Source organism: Centruroides sculpturatus, unplaced genomic scaffold (genome assembly GCF_000671375.1).
Source record: "Centruroides sculpturatus isolate CEXI.00-Female unplaced genomic scaffold, Cexi_2.0 scaffold125, whole genome shotgun sequence".
NCBI lineage: Eukaryota > Metazoa > Arthropoda > Arachnida > Scorpiones > Buthidae > Centruroides > Centruroides sculpturatus.
In genome coordinates, this window is record NW_019384337.1 from 540,627 (window position 1) to 556,491 (window position 15,865).

At 25.8% G+C, this 15,865-nt stretch overlaps 1 protein-coding gene across 9 annotated transcripts in view; it reads right to left on the reverse strand.

Annotated features, from left to right (window-relative positions):
* LOC111632500 (tyrosine-protein phosphatase Lar-like) overlaps positions 1 to 15,865 on the reverse strand; it is a 395,822-nt gene that overhangs the window by 300,681 nt on the left and 79,276 nt on the right. For 7 of the 9 annotated variants that reach the window (XM_023377009.1, XM_023376993.1, XM_023376968.1 and 4 more), the window contains one exon: positions 13,788 to 14,062. The gene's annotated coding sequence lies outside the window, so the exon portion shown is untranslated. Of the gene's footprint in view, positions 1 to 2,374; positions 2,679 to 13,787; positions 14,063 to 15,865 lie in introns of those variants that run through there. The other 2 variants (XM_023376945.1, XM_023376938.1) reach the window with 1 other exon arrangement.

Genomic DNA, 15,865 nt, shown 5'->3' on the forward strand with positions numbered 1-15,865 from the left:
ATATATATATATATTTTTATTTTACTTTTATATTTAAAATACACGAAAAAGTTTCATTTTGCGGTTATCTACACGCTATTGTTTTTCTAGAGGAAAGAAAAAAATTCTTATAAGATAGGAATTTTAAAGCAAGTTTAAAAGGATTGGTGCATTTAAAGTTGATAAAAAAAAATATGTGAACGAGGTGCATAATACATGAATGTCGATAATGTATTTAAAAGTTGAAAGATTGGAAAGATAAGGAGAAAGAATTTAGCTGTTTATAAAGCAAAAGAAATGTTTAGATTTGGTTTTTCCTTGGAAAGAAAGTTACTATAATGTTAAACACAAACAGAAACAGAAGAGATTGAAATAACAATAGCTTTCACGATAGCATTATACAAATAAATTGGTCAAAAGATAAAGATTTGTGACCATCTTTAAGTATCGTTTTTAGCTCCATTTTAAAAATTGCTTTTCGTTTCAAGAGTTGAATACCGTCACGAAAACATAACCTTATTATATATTATCATATCTTTTAGTTAAACTACAGTATATAAATATATTTTTTCCAAGTTATTCGGTAAATTGTATGTATAAAATATATATATATATAAATGCGTACGCTTTTATTAAGTAATTGAAGGTAATATGCAATTCTAAAACATAATTAATTAATTGATATCATGTCACGCTTAGGAATGTCGATATTTTTTACATTATGCACTTGTGAATATTGTATATCTTACTTATTATAATATGTATGTCATCTATATCGATGTTTTATTTATAGTAAGTAACAACATTAATCATTTACTATATAAACAGACTGCTCGGTTATTACTATAAGTATTTAACTATGTTAATATTAACAGTAATATTTGTATACATGTATGAAATCGTCTCAATATATTACAGAAATTTATTAACATTTAAATGGAATTTCATTAACATATTAAATTGCATAACTTGTATGAGGTTTAGTTGGTACGAATATTTGATTACCACTGTAATATATTATTCGTAGCTTGTTCGTATTGTATATTTTATTACAGTTAATTATTTATTCTAACCTGAATTCTGTATATGTATATATATATTGATGTATATAGTCGTAAAATTCTAAAAGTTTGGATTGGAAGCGAAAAAAAAGGTATTTTAACAATCTTTGAATGTATAAAACATCAAAGAGACTGCCTATCATTCCTGTACATCCAACGTTTCAGCATGACAGATGTGTCAGAAGGTAAAGCGCACTTCGGGGATTTTTATCGTTTTTCGTCCAGTTGGAATACGTGGTGACTGACATAAAATGTTTCCTATCTGATATCCAGTAGTCGTGACTTTGCGCACGGATTATTTTACTCTCTGCACTGACCACAGTATATCGATAGAGTAGTTGCTTTTGCTCTTTATTCCCAGAACTGACCACAAAAAAAAAAAACTAAATATTTGCTACTAGTTTCCGAAACAATAACTCTATTGCAAGCTTCACAATAATGTTCTGCATCACGAAAGATGTTATATAAACATTTTAAAACATGATTTATATACGTATATATAATTCGATTCTATATATAGTAACTCATTGTATCGAATTATATATTCATTATAATTAAATTTCCATTTGGTAAAACTATTTTTCCGATTGTAAAATTGCTATAATATATAAAAATTTATTCTTTTTCTTTCAAAAAAATATATCTTTTTATATGCATATTTTTATTTTAGTTATTATTCTAAAAATTTGTATATATTGATTTAAAAGAATAAATTTAACATTCTTTTAAACAAAGATTTTGCTCTGGAAAAAAGACAAGCTTTGACAGTGACATGCCATTTTATAGTTTAAATTTTATTATTTAAACTTAAGAAACAAAAATAAATTATATTTTAAAATAAACGTTTAAGTTATTATTATTAATTATAAAGAATTTTATACGTTAATGAATAAGTTAGATTTAAAAATTTTCTTAAGAGTTGCAAGTAAAAGTTGCATTATTTAATTATTTAAAAATACTTTTAAATAAAAAAACAAAATACGAATTTAATTTTTAACTTAGAAAAGCCGAAAATTAAAATTTAAACTGATTAAAGCTTGTAGTAGTAGTGAATAATTAAGAAATTTACCGAGAGAAAGTATGGATGTAATAGGATAGACATAAAATATATGTAATCAAAGTGGAGAAAATGGGAAAGAAGAATAAATGTGACAAAGGTTAGTGATATATCCTGTATACTAACAACAACTAATGTCCGATAAGCTAATATCAATGCGATAACTTTACCGATATTGTTTGTAAGACGTGTTTCGGATAATTTATTGGCAAGTAAAGATCAGCCAGCGGACAGAAATATCGAGTGAAGGAAAAAAAAAAAAAGAAGAAGCACTCACCAGTCACCCGATAAATTCCTAGTAAAAAATTCCACCGAAACTATCAAAAATTCCGTGTGTGCCGGCCACCTAGTCGTACCACCGCCGGCTTGTCCTTCTCTATGTTGTTAGGCCTAATATGTAGACGGACCCTCAGTTAACTGGTCCTGGTTGAGATCACGTCCTCTGGTGGCAAGCATACGAAGTGGAAAACGCCCTGGGGACCAGAGTTCCTGGAGATTGGGGAGCGAAGTAAAAGGGGAAAAGCTTAGTCAGATGTCGAACGTTCCATTATTGGAGTGCGAGGTATAGTCCGCCATTTACCAATAAACCGGTGAGACACCGATCCAAGGCAACGCGCAACATAACCAATAAACCGGTTACTAAACAAAAAAACCGGTAAAGCTCACGTTATCAATATGTTTACCGAATTTTTGATAAGTGTAATACGGTAAAAATATTGCGATTTAGTTAAATTTTTTGAATGTTTACCGTATACTCGGTTGTTTCGTCTTTTACAAGGATTATGGTATTTTCAAAAGATATCTTTCCAAAAAGGAATAAGTTTTCATTCTCAATATCATCATTTAGTATCTTTTCAGGATTACCTAAGGATTTAAATATAATTCATCTAATTAGATACAGCTATACTTTTTGCCTTATATATATATATATATTCCAGTTGTATAGACTTATCCCTACTCACTCGCATATCTTACTTGTAATATAAATATTTAAAAAAAGAATTCAACGTTAATTTAAACTTTATTTCGATGATTATTAAGATTTTTTTTTACTGTTGCTTCTTTGTTATAAATTAAAAATGCATCAACACCAGCCATTAAGTTCTCTATTCTTGCCAACAACTTTGCACGGTTTCACTTAGAAGACTTAGAATAATGATGTCAATTGGTAACAAGTCGAAACTTTATATATAAAATATTTACTTTTTATATGAAGTAAAAATCTTAAAGCAAATATTTTTCCATAACTCAATTTGTTTTATGAAATACAATTTACCATTCGACTCCTCGGGCTTATCCACCCTCTTTTAACAATGGACTGATTCACGCGTCAATCAATATTACCAGCTGCGAATTCCCATGGAGTAGTATATACAACGCTTCTGCCTCACGTAAACGAATGTTGTTTCTTCACCAACTGGATAAGCAAAGAAGTATTTGACGCTATAGAAGAAAAATGTATATCCAACATAAAACAAAACTTCATTTATTCTACAAATCTCAGTAATGTTTCTAAATTTAATATAACTTCTTTCCTCTTTCTCAAAATATATATATATTTTTTAACATTATTGAGGATCGAAAGTCTTTTAAAACAAAATAAAAGATAGTTTAGAAAACTTTCTTTTAATCTTACTTAGTCTTTATTTTATTTTATTTATTTCCTCTTTCTCAAAATATATATATATTTTTTAACATTATTGAGGATCGAAAGTCTTTTAAAACAAAATAAAAGATAGTTTAGAAAACTTTCTTTTAATCTTACTTAGTCTTTATTTTATTTTATTTATTTTTTCTTAATTAATATCTTACAAATTTTTTTAAAGAATATTTTAAATTAAATTCAAAGATCTTAATTGCACTTTCATTGAAATTACCACAAAGCACACTGTAAAAGAGAATTTTTCAAGTCATATGTTAGAATAGTAGAAATATTTGAAATCGACCGCTATCATTGGATTAAGGTAATTTCTGAATTTAAAGTAGATAGACTTAGTTAAGTATCCATTCCTTTAATTACAAATTTTTTTTTTTCCTGGTGTAAAATAGCACTATTTTTATTATCAACTTAATTTGCATTCTTTACATTTTATATCTTTCACAAATGCTTAATGTAAATGTTGATTTGGAAAATTGCCAGAATACCTTGATAATTTTAGCTTTTCTATAAATGAGATTTTTTTTTTCTAAATAACAAAAAAAAAAAAAATTATATTTTGAGTAACAACGAATCAATAAATAAATTATAATTAATAATTGCCCCTGTAAATCAGTCTTGTTTGCAATATTCACTTGACATGAGGTGAAACTAATGTTGATCATATTTTTAATCTCTTGTTAAATAGGCTATAAATTATTCAATTTCACACATTTTAAAATTCCGTTTATTTAAATTATTTTATTATCACGCAAATTATAATAACGTAAAAGAATTTTATATATAATTTTTAGAAATTTATTTTAATACAATTATTTTCATCTTAATTCTACATTTATATAATTAAAGATCATTTCAATTCAAGTTATTAAAATTCATATCATGTAACATATTCATGTATTGTGTAGTAATTTAACTTGTTTTTTTTTATTAGTTCCTTTTATAGAAAAATGAAATATTATTCGATATATTTTACTGCATTAATAATGAGCAATTTAAGAGCATATTGTTTAATAAAAATAATGATAATCATCACTCGCTGTTCATATATATATATATATATATATATAATATTTGCCTATCTAATAACATTAGAAATTAACAAAGTGTAAAGATAATTATGTACTAATGATATATGCAAAATGTCACTCGTATATTTGTGTGTACTTTACTGAATATTGAATAAATAAGGAATATTATTAAGAAAACATATAAATATTTTAAAAGATTTAAATTTAAATATATTCTCATTATATAAATGAAAAAGTAACTGTTATTAGTTTGATCCCAATGGAGAAAAACAAAATTTCTGTAATCGTCATAAATATTCCATTATTGTTTCAATGCTTAATAGAAATAATAAAAAGATTTCAATGTACAAGTAATATACGTATTAAATGAATTGCTTCATGAATAATACATTTTAAGCTATTTTATAGAAAAATTTAATTTATATTGTTCCGAAATTTATACTATATTGGAATGTTTTTTTCTTTCTTTTTTTTTACTTATAAATTGTTTAACTTTGATATTCAAATTTAGTAATTAAATCTAGTTTTATATTATTTTATAAATCTCTCAAGAGTTGTTTCGTTCATTGTTTTGATTGCTTAAGGATTTTACGACTTTTGGTTCTTGGCTTTTGTTCTGATCTTTTATTTGGAAAGATCCTTGCATCAACAAATTTAAAAGTAATTCTTTTCACAAATCAATCTTTTAATTCCAGCAAATTACTATTGTTTTATTAATTTATAATTTAGAATCTATAGTATTATCATTTGATATTATTAATGTTTAATATATTTTAAACAATTTATTTTTTAATTTTATAGCATCTTTATAATTTATAAAAAAAAATAAAAATAAAAAATTGCAAAGTAGGAACCCTACTTAAAGGAAGATGTAAGAATTTATACCAAAAAAAAGCATTTTATAGTCATAACAAATATGCAAAATAGAATTAATGAATAGAATTTTCAAAATATTTCATTCAAAATATCTTCTAATGCCGTTATATTCAAAAGAACACACTCATCTATAATTGAGAAAAAATTCAAATGTACAATGAAACTTGGTTTTGTAAGTCTCTCCTCAGAATAACTTCAGAGTATCAAATTACTTTTGAAAATTTTATAACAGAATTGATTTTCAGGTAAATTTAAAAAAAAATAAATATGAATAAGCAAGTTTTGAGAACACTTCATTGAAATAATTCAAAGATATTTATTTATTTATTTTTCTCTAAACTAAGGATTTTGCATTTATTTAATAAAATGTAAAGTAAATAATAAGCAGTTATATAAATAGAAATAGAAGTAATTTCTTGAGGTATTAGTTTCAAGAAATCTTATTTTTTTTTCGAAGAAAATACTTTTCTACACAATAATTCAAATTTACTGATTAAAAAAAGTATTACTCTAACTTTAATCTTAACGATTTTGGATAAGTCACTTGATATATTTAAAGTTTATTAAAGTAATGAATGATACACACAATAATTAAAAGAAAAACTATAGATTATTTACGTATAATCCGTCTAAAAGTCTAAAAACATTTGTGGAAAAATTTAAGCATTTTTTATTAAAAACTATTAATTAAACAGATGAAAAATGTCAAAAAAAGTATTCTTATAAACATCATCAGTCAGAAAACCGAAGCCATTAACCTGACTTCAACTTCTCCCTCCTACCCATTTTTGCTACTTTCTGGCAATGCTGAATCGAGGTGCAGAAAAAAACGACTTCTTTTTCGTTTGATCTCAATGTTCCTGAACTAGTAATCTTTGCCAACAATTTATGTTCACTGCTAGAGGCAGACTTGACCGATGATAAATCATTGTGGATATCCCTTAACATTCATGGACAGAACTTATATTGAACAGTTGCAATAATGTATATCTTGAGTAATTTTTAACCTTTCTAAAATAACTTGGCTATATATTTTTTTTACAGTTTATACATTGAACTGAGTATTAATTAATAATTATTAACAGATTGGAAAAGAAAACATTGCACGTCTCGAGTAATATTAATACATTTCAAATAAGAAAAAAAGATAATGAAATTTTTTTTAATAAAAGTATGACATGATATTGAAATTTAGATATGAAGGACTAATCTCGTTTTGTTTCAATATTGGAAAAAAACTGTAATAATGCCAATCTTGCAATCTTGATTGCATGATTTTATTCGTATATTTATTGCTGTGTTTGTCAGATTGTATGAATAAATAATTCTTATTTTAACGCCAGCAATGTTACAGATTGAAGAAGAATAAGAAAAGAACAGGAGGAGGAGGAGGAGGAGTAGGAGAAAGAGAAAAGTTTAAAAAGTCGCATCTATCGACTGAAGATTGAAATGGAAAGTGATTTAAATTCTTTGACAATTTGAAGAAGATTGAAATGAATTTCACATGAAAGTTTCTAAATGAGAAAAGACAAGTTTAAAATTGTTTTTTGATTGTGTTTTATCATTTCTCACCAGTTTCTATCGTTGATGTGGAAACGCATTTTTAAAATCTTCTAACACAGATTTTTATTTTAGTTTTATTTCTCATGCACTAAGAAAGTTTTTAATTACAGTGGAACCTCGGTATACGTCTGTTTTAGAATACGTCCAATTCGGAATACGTCCTGTTTGGACGAAACAAATTTTGCTCGGTATACGANAATAATATTAATTAAAAATAACTCAGTTAATATTTGAAAAATTAGCTAATATAAAAATTTAAAATAATATTTTAATTAAGATTACTTTAATAATCATCGTGTGTTAACGATAATTACTCTGTAAATGTACTCCTAGAATGTACAGTACAAAAAAAAGTGAGCAAAAAAAAAAGGGCATGCTATAATCGAACCAAAGCAAGATGTAAACTCTACAATTCAAGCACGAAAGTTGAAGCCAGGCATATTATTTAATACAGCAGACTGATTTCACGACACTATGTTGCTATAACAAGTATAATAGAAGCTCAACGCTGCGAAACTGAATTCAATGGGACATATCATCGCTAAACGGAGCACACCCAAATAAATTACCAACATACATCATCTCAATCTGCATAAAGGAATAGAACGCATTCATATTTATTGATGACCAGTTTTTTTTTCTTAGGCTTTTTTGCATCTAGTTTTTGCAAGCGAGGCTCAACACAGGGATGAAACCATATACCATGCATACAATTCAGGCACAAATACAAACAACAATACAACAATATAAATGAGTTTCTAATATAATATAATATTTTAGAAACACATTGGATATGACACGCTGCAAATATGAAAATGGAAAAATTTACAATTAATGTAAATCGTAAATTCTCCGAAGACATTAAAATTCATGCAATACGAACATAAAAATTTCATGGAGTTATTTTAATATATTATATATGCAAAGGTAGTAGTGTTGCAAATTTTGTAGACAGCCTTATGCCATGTTTTCGTTCATTTAATACCAATCTTTAACACGAATGAATGATAAATTTTCGAATATATTATACAATATTCCTATAAACTTGATTAAAGAATTTATTAATAAAAACAAACGATTTAAATAATAAATTGTTATCTTATATTCGAGTTTTAGTATCTAAAATAAAAATTGCTTGACAATTACTTCTATCAAACAGTTTAGAAAACAAAACTAATCTTGTTATAATAAATATGAATTGATTTTAAATGTTTAATAAAATATTTTAAAGATAAAATATTTGTTTATAAAACAGAAAAATATAAGGTTCAATTACTTTGATATTTTATTTGATAATTTAAATTCAAATAACTGCAATAATAACCCATATTTGTATTGTTATATATACCTTTAAATCTAACAAATTATTATATGTAAATAAGAATTCATTGTAATCACAGAGTATTCTTTTAAAAAATTCAAGAGAAAAGACAATATTTTCTTTAAAAAGAATATAATATATATATTATTTTTGCAAACGTGTTGAACAATATTTAACTTAAACCACTAAAATAATATCTTTAAAATTTTACATCAGGAATATTCATATCTGTAATATCCACTCACTTTCTAATTAAAAGTCGAATATTCTATTGACAAACATATTAAAAAATTAAGAATAACATATAGAGAATGTTATCTTTTTTTAAATTTTTAATGAATTTGCTATAATATATATTAAATTTTTATTCGTGTATAATAATTTGATACGTTTAAAAAGTTTATATAACAATATAAACGTGGATTATTATTTGTTTTTATTTTTAGAAAATTAAAGAAAATCATAAAGTTCTTTGTAATTTTTTCATTGGGAAAAACTCAGAATGCATATCAAATAATGGAGTGAACAAAGAGGAAGAAGATCACATTACACATCCCTGCATCATCTTCTTTTAAGGAGTGATGCGGGGATTTTTATATGATCCCTTTCTGAAGTAATTTTAAGAGGTTAATTTAAAGATAAAAATATAAATAATACAGATTTTATTTAACTTTTTCAATTGAATGTTTTATAATACTTTAATTCAAAAATATCATAATCGAATACCCTGCATTATAAAACTCACTTAAATTACATCATCAGAAACTTGAAAGAAGAAGCGAATGAGATTAAGAAAGAAAAATGACGGACTAAAAAATCTTTATCTTAAAAAAAAAAAAAAATACATTTAGTTCATGTTCGTTCTTGGACAAAAATTAGATTTTTTTTTTTCTAAATCCGTTGGAATCATCCCACAGTTTTGTCACGAACAACGTGAAAGTCATGTTATAAGTTTTAGTCTCCTTTAGCAGGCTCTTTGTTTGTCGATTAGTGGAACTGATTCGCGACTGGTTATCCTCATTTCGTCTCGACAAAAAAAAAAGACCTTAGTACTAATGAGGGTGCTACTGTTACTAATACCAATGTAACAAAATACAATTATCCTAATGACAGGAATTATACTTTAATACTTTGTTAATCCGATACTGTAGAATATTGGCAAAATTCCATTTCTCCAAATTAATATATTTATTTTAATTACAATAGTCTTATAAATCATATATCTTAATTATAATTAAATAATTTTTTTTAAAAATTATTAAAGCTAAATTTTGCCTGTACTTTCATAAATAAAATTGAGCATTCATCTATAAATAAATGTTAAAAAATATATCAATAAATTTGAAATATTTACGAGTTATAAGTTATGAAAATGCTTATATTAATATATAGTAAATTATAAATGATAATTTTCGCATTATTAAAGCCTTCTATATATTACATAATTACTAACGATATGAATATCTCGATATTGATATGCCAATAACATTCCTGGAAACGATAAGATTAATTTAATGACAATTGTAATACTTGATAACATCGAAAATGTTTGCTTATATTACAATACGAAAGATAGTTTGCCAATAATATACTCCGAATAATATCAATATATTTAAACAACACACAAGTATAATGTATCTTTAATAGTGTTATTAACTTCAAAGAACTATTTGTATCGATAAATATTAATATTCTAACAAATTTCTGTCGTGTACATTATTAAATATACACAATTTCTAATTCTTCTTCAATTAAAAAATAATAATTGGGCTGCAATTTAAAAAAAAATTGTAGACCTATAAAATCCTACTATATGTCTTTCCTTCATTAATCTGGAGAACGGTGAAAGTCGAGAGCAAATATGAAAAGATTAGGGAAAGGAGGGTCCAATTAACTATAGACGAATTTCCGCTCTTGAACGGAAGTCACGTGATTTCAATTCAAAAATCTTTCCCACGTCGATGACCAGCATGGCTCCGTTGCTATCAGGAAAAGCAAGATGTACAGGGGCAAGACACTATTGATTTGAGATGGAGAGCATATATTTTAAATTAAATTTATTATACTGTATAAATTATTATTGTATAAAGTGTATAAATAATATTCATGTCAATATATATATGTATATATACATTGTCTCCAGACGTTTTTATTTATTTTTTAACAATTGATTGAATGAAGTAATGTTTCGTGATTGTTTTCTTCCCCCTTTCTTTTTTTTTAATTTTAAGTAACTTCCAAATTAAATTTTCAACAAAAATATTTATAGTTTTATTTGATAATTTAAAAGATTTTTCTTTTCTTTTTTTCTAGGGCATTAAAACAAGACGAAAAATAACGATTAAAGAGTAATTTCCACAAAAGAATTTTTCGAAGAAACACTATTAACATAACGATTAATGTATTCAAAGAAAAAGTAAAAGCATTTGTGACGATGCCATCTGGTGGAGAAGAAAATTAAAAAGAAAGAGGTTCTATGTGAAGAATTGCATCATACCGAGCAAATAACATTTCCTACCCCTTTTCCCATTTTCTGCTTTTTTATCCTTGCCATTTTCTTTGTTGAGTTTCTGAAAGTGGAAATTGTTTTCGATTTCATTCTGCCCCGGGGATCTTTTCTCTTTTTTTCCTCTTCCTCCCTTCACTTCCGTTGACGAAAATGGCGTATTTGTGGACTTTTCGCAATTTCCATTCGGCAATTTCCGATGAAAGTTGGCAAGGAGACTTAATATCAACTACCGTAAAATTATAATTTCTTCGCCAAGTTACTTACTTATATATAGATTAAGTACTATATATATATATAGATATTTGTTTGAATCTTTTTATCAGCAAGCTCTCATAAAACTCCATACAAAGGTACTAATTAATAATTGGATTGCAATTTGAAAAAATTGTAGACCTATAAATTTCTACTGTCGTCGTTTATCCGTCTGTTCGTCTGTCCTTCCTTAATCTCGAAAACGGTATTAAATAATTAAAATCGAGATCAGATATAGAAAGATTAGAGGCAAAAAACCCCGATTAATTATATATAAACTTCAAGTCTAGACCGGAAGAGGAAAATTATGATGTAGAGATGGAAGATACTGGTAATTTGAAATCGAGAGCATATATTTTTAATAAGCTCGTTGCTAATAGCTTTTATAGATTCGAATAGACAAATTAATAATATTTAACTTTCTATTCGAATATTTGATTATTGTTTTATGGTCCAGAAAATAATAAATAGCTTTGGGTGTAGAAATTCGATTCCTTATATTTTGTTTGCAGACTGTCAAGAAACTGTCAGATCTTTCGTTTAGTCTTCTTTACCTTCCGGCCATTTATCGATAAATGTTTGGCTCGTCTGCCAATAGCATATCTGGTACCTACAAAGCTTGTTAACCTTATTACAGATTTTAATCATTAAGACTTTCCCTAAGAAAACAAAGTTGAAGAGATATGTTTCACTTCTATGTCTTTGCTGCTTTAAGCTTCTATTAAGAATAAATCGTTTGCTTTCTCGAAACGAGATTTCTACCTAAAGATAGGATTATTTTATTGGAATAGAACGATACAAACTCTATGGCCACTTTCCCAAAAAAAACTATTGTACACAAAGTTCTTTTTTTTATACTAGAAGTTCTTTCAGTGTGGGTGATATGACGTGACAAATGTAACTCTTCAGGTAGTAAAGATTCAAGTTGCAGGCATAAAAAAAGGAGAAGTTAAACCAGATCTCTGGCTAGTCTTGGAGTGAAAAAGTCTACAGGAATTATGTCTAAAGAGCTGGAGGGTCCTTCAAGGCCAATTTATCTTCCGGGCATCTTTTCCTTCTAAAGCTTTTGTATCGTTTTAAGGTAGAAAATTCGGCCGCTGGTGAAACGATGTTCTTGAAAAATCCTTTACGAAAAATACTACGTTGTACTTTCTACGCTACTGTCACCGTTTTCTTCAAATTTTGATTTTATCACCGGACTGAGACGTTCGTAAATTAACTGGAAAACCTCCAAAAAAACGTATAAAACGACAGTTATGTTCACAAAAAATAAAATGATTTTTTTTTTGTTCGTTTAATTTGACGATAAAATCTTTTTTAAAGAATATTCAAAATGTCGTTAATATACGAGAAACCAGCTTATTTTACTATTTTAACCACTCAATCTACGTCTAGGTGGGATACAAAAATGTCTTTCCTATTCGTGCACTGAACTATCGAATTTTTATTTACTTCGATCTATAATAGTATCGTCATCAATATTCAATCAGAGGATTGATCAGCATCAAATATCTTTCTTCAATTTTTCTTATGCATACATATCGAATACATTTCAATGATGATAGAGATACAACAGCTGAAGGATACGTATCTTTTGTACTGTAATAACATTTCGAGTAGACTTATTTACTAATACAAATAAAAAATTTTCTTATTGTAAAGTTTTCTTTTGAAAAAATCATTACCAAACTCGTAAATTACAAAGGAGGGAATTTTATAAGAAGATTTTTATTATAATAAATTATCTTATAATCTCTAATACGGAATTTCGTGAAACTTTTCGATAGTCTCTTTCGTGATATCACGGCATTTATTTTTCTTTTAAATATTTTTTTAATAAAAAATAATTAAAAATTATGTTTTTGTTCTATAAAATAGTAGAATTATCAACATGGGAACGAACATGTGTGCAGCTATGAAAAGTAAACACGTGGACGAAAAGTATGTGTTAGCTAGTGACTATTGCTATCTATTTCTCCTCCTATCCTTTTTAACAATGACTCTGCTTTATTGTTGTCCAGCTATTGTTGTCAAAATGCTTTTGGATCTTTCGTTAAAGTTTTCTATTCGATAAATACTGTATTTTTTGTGATCCTGGTGACAAAATGTTGTTTTTTTTATCTGTTACAATGCAGTATTTTTTGAAACTATATTCTTGTGTCTTTAATTTATTGTTACGTGGACAAGACATTTAAAAAAAATGTTCTAATAAATATTTTTTAATGATTTTAACTGAATCTTTAACATTTCTTTGAGAAATTTTAAATATATAATTCATAGATTTAATTTTAAAAGTTTGCATCTAATTGTGATTATGTAATTTAATAATTAAGCATAAAAGTTATATAGCATATATAAGACATAATTAATTTATTATATAAAATTATAAATAAAATATTCGTAATTTATGCTTTTTAAAATAATATTAAATATTGAATCATAAGTTAAGATAGAAGTATTAAGAAAAAGCTGTTTACTAACCGAATCATTAATAAGAACATGGAGAGATTATGTAGTTTCCACCATCTACTTTATGTTTGTTGCCATAGAAACATATAGTAAAGTTCCCTATCGACCAGTTTCCGTCCTTCAAAACTGTCGCCTGTCAATAGGGTATGTTAGCCTTGACGTCACTTCAGAAATTTCCTCTATAGATGGTCCTCTATCTATTTTTAAAATCTGCGGATGTCGTTACAGTAGATCCGCTACTAAAGTTATTTCTTTTCACAGATTTCAAGGACAGCAACAATTGATATCTGCAAAGAGATAAGGAATAAAAGATTATATATATATATTTTTTAAACTAAACTGCTTTGTGATTTTTAAACAGCTTATGATTATATTGGAAANACTTTTTCGAGGGGGGGAAAATCCGCTTTATGATATAATGACTATATTTAAAGACAAATTATACAGATTTTACCTTATGCTTATTTTAGCCCTGTACAGCTTTGTAGATAAATATAATTCATAATTTATTTTATAAAACTGTCCATTATATGGAACAATATAATTGACTCAAATTCAATTATAACTTAAACTGTAATAATATAACATTGTACAATTATTCCATAAAAAACGAGGATTATAAATGAACAGAAAATGAAATTATATTACAATTATTATAAGTAACTATTACATAATTTTATTTCATCTTTTAAACAAATTATATATTTAATTATGAATTATAATAATAACAATATTAATATTATTAAATATATTTAATAATACTAAAAGCCAAAGTGGGAGTATAATCTGTCCAAATTGTGACATCATAATGGGGCGCTTGCTGTATATTAGACAAATTTATCATGGATTATATAACCCGTTACCGAAATTACAAAACCCAGAGGACCAATGTTCGTTAACAAATACCACAATTCCGATTTTATTATTAGAAAAGTGAATTTTCTATAGTAAAATCCTAACTGAGGAGGGATTAATAATTGCTTTTCTGTCCTAACTAGGACATAGTATAACGGTTAGACAGCAAAGGCTAGTTTTAATGGCATTACCGGAAATTAACTAGTATATAAATCAATGAGATCGGAAATGAGTACAATGTTCAATTTTGTGAATGAATCTAATGATGAGTCTCTTATTGATCATTGGTACATAACTCGGATTCACTTGTAACCATCGAGAATTCCTTTGAATCTTTCAGCTTTAAACACTAATCTACACGAATTAAATGGCATAAATTTGATATTTCCGAGTATTTTCTATCCAGTTTCTTCGCATTTTTTTTCTTTTATATAATGAACATTCTACTCTTTGATCGTTGTTCAAAGGAAAAACTCAGAATGATCAAGAAAAAAAAAAATTAACTTCTTTATCTATGTTGTTGCTGTATTTGCCAATCTCTTCTTTAAGTAAAAATTTTTAAATATTTAACGATAATAAAAGAAGAAACGACTAGATTAAGTAAATTTTAAAAAGTCAAAGGGGGAAAAAAAAACTCTTTTTAAAAAGAATAATCAACAGAACGAAACTGGATTATTATTAAATCATCTAAATTTAAAATTGTATAAAAATCAAATTTACTCTTACATTTTTTTTAAACACTTTAAATTTTTAATAATAGTTCAATTTAATTTATTTTTTCTTTTCCACAATAAGTTTCTTTATCTTTAATTAAAAATAAGATAAATAATATAAAAACAGAAACATTTAGTAGACTATATATTTATTTATTTATTTATTATTTTTATTGCAATTACCTTATTTTACTTTGCAAGAAAGTAAATAAATAAAATTTATTTATTTCATTTTTAATTAATTTATTAATTTATTTTCAAATTTTATTTTATAAATTAATTTCTAGATAAATTTAATTAAAATGAAATTCATAANCCGATACTGTAGAATATTGGCAAAATTCCATTTCTCCAAATTAATATATTTATTTTAATTACAATAGTCTTATAAATCATATATCTTAATTATAATTAAATAATTTTTTTTAAAAATTATTAAAGCTAAATTTTGCCTGTACTTTCATAAATAAAATTGAGCATTCATCTATAAATAAATGTTAAAAAATATATCAATAAATTTGA